Consider the following 2,764-nt stretch of genomic DNA (forward strand, 5'->3'; position numbering starts at 1 on the left):
GTGCTAGTTAGGGATAGGAATATACATATAAGGATCACTCTCCTGGGCAATGTGGGATGTCACAGAAATTACGGTTGGGGAAATGAGAAAAAAAAGAAAGAGATTTCAATCCCTAATCCTATAATTAAGGATACGATTAACATTAATCACAAATTTAAAAAATAGTAATTACTTAATTAGTCAATTTGAGGGTAAATTTGACAAGAAAATACAAATAAGCTTAAGTGGATAATAAATCACTGGACCTAACCTAAAATTTAAAACAAAATTGGATTATAACTAATAATGGCTCACAAAATTGGATATAACTAATGTTCGATATAATATAGTTATATGATTTGTATATATGAATATATATAGAATAATGCTTGCATTCTTTTGTTGGTGGAATGAACTCATGAGGAATATGTTTTTGGCACTCTAAAAAAGTTAATCTCCACTCCTTGCAAGTGTATTTTGTTTCTAAATATAAAAAATTTGAGGTGCACAATAACTTTTTCGGAGAGCTGATAACAACATTCTTCAGGAAAAAGTCTTGTACCCAAATGTAGTTGAACTTCTAATTTAGAGGATAAGAAGAATAATAAGGAAAAGGAAGAAGTAAATACTTAACACTAAGTCTCTTCTTGATTGAATTCCTTTACTATAGGTGCTCTTATGTCATCACAAAAACTAAGGCTTAGGTTATAAATCGATCGATCTCCATCATATAACAAATAGCAAAGAAATTGAACGCACTGGTGAGGTGCGGTTAAATAATCACTCTAAATATGCTTGTCATTTTGCACTAAGTAAACTTTTCTGGTGTTAACAATTTGTATTTCTATATGCTTTTTACAGAGTAATTTACCATGAACTTTTTGGATTGTGTGTGTCAATTTTGTGAACAATTAAGTCCTAATAATTGGCACAAAGGTATTGCATCAGCCTACTTTTCTCCTTCTCAGGTTTGCATTTCACCCTCACGTATTCACTATATACGTGTGAGCTAGGAAATAGGCTTTTTTGCTCACGAATTAGCTGCTTATGCATAAAATGCTCTACGATCTATCTCCACCCAAGATTACTTAAGCACAAAAAGATACCGAAGCTTATGAGATATTTTTGGGCAAGCTTAATTAGTCCACGTCTATGCAAGTGGTCCTTTACCATAGTGATAAAAAAGAGTTGAGCACTTGTATCACGACGTGGATTCAAATTTCGTCGGTGACTAATTTAACATCAAATCTAACAAAATCTATCATTTGACCAAAAAAATAAAAAATAAAAAATAGCCCACGGCTATAAATCTATGTATACATGAACATGATAATTGGAGCTCGGAATTTCTTTCAATTTCAAATTATAAATATATAGCTTTATCGTCCTAACGTAGAGAAATAATTAGGTTTGCTCGTAATACTCATCACTTAGTGCCTCATTACACGTGTTATTGGGTAATATATGGTTAATATATCTCACTTCTAAGTTCTAATGTATGTTAATAAAAAAAATAAATACTTATTCTTATACTTTGAGTGAAATAATACTACGACGCGATGATATTCAACGTATACCAAAAAATTTGTCACTAAAGTGGACCTCACTGGCCGTAATAAAATTAAAAGAGGTGACATAGTGGACCTCGTCAGAAAACTGTATGGCTTTGCCAACTAAAATGGAAATCACCATGGTCCATTGTGGTGGGGTTCCAAAGTTCCATGCTTTGCAAATATGAAATACCAAACAATAAAATCCTGGCTAGTGGGGCTTACGTCGAAATATTTGACAAACCCTAGATTCGTTGAAGCAATTACAGCTCAAATCTTGGAGGAAAAAAATGTTAAAACTATAGCTTACAGCCAAATTTTGGTTTAGGGATAACGTTATTTACACACTTATTTATACATTCTACACCAGTTTTATTTTTTATTTTGTTTACCATGATCTTCTTCAATTCACTCAATCTGTGGCCGGATTAAAAAATATGTGTAAGAAATAAAAATACATATGTGGATAACATTTACCTTCATCAAATATAGACCCATGGATGTGAATCTGACTAATCCACTCATGGCCATGGTCCATAGAAATCCTAAAGTTTGGGAAGTGAAGGAAAATAGTGGTTGACTTTGGTTACACGCTAATTGAATTTGTACCCTCCAATGCCAACAAGCACAAAACATGATATGAAATTAAAATACGTAATGGGGGGATATATGTGTACAAATTGTAATGACATGACAGGAGTATGTTAGGAAATTGGTTCATCCTCGTTTCCCACACACATGCAAAATAAAATGGGGGTAGTAGGCTTCCACTACTGGCCTGGCCGGTCGGGATCATATCTAAGATTAAGAATCTGAAGATTTGGAATCCAACAGCCTAATAAGATTCCCATGCATACACTATACTCCCATTTGTTTGAGATTCTTTTGTTCTTATTCAGTGAATTTGCAAAGGGGTATAATTCGAAGGGTGAATATTATTGGTTCTTCCTCCTAAGTCCTATCATATATTTGGATTCTTCTCACGGTTTGCTTCATGAATCGTTAAATGGTTGTTTTGGTAGAAATTCGCTTCTCTTAATTTGTTGGGATAGTTAAGAATCTCCTTTCCACTGGATTTAAGGTTTTAGGTAACCCCTATATGCATGCTATACTATTAGAGAAATGCTAAGAGGATTTTCTTAAGATGAGATTCTTTATAAATTTTATATTACCTCATATAGTTTAACGTTAATTATCGTGCCAACATTATAAAACGTTGTGCAAAAAACATGACC

The sequence above is a fragment of the Pyrus communis genome, chromosome 1 (assembly GCF_963583255.1).
Source record: "Pyrus communis chromosome 1, drPyrComm1.1, whole genome shotgun sequence".
In the NCBI taxonomy this organism is placed as follows: Eukaryota; Viridiplantae; Streptophyta; class Magnoliopsida; order Rosales; family Rosaceae; genus Pyrus; species Pyrus communis.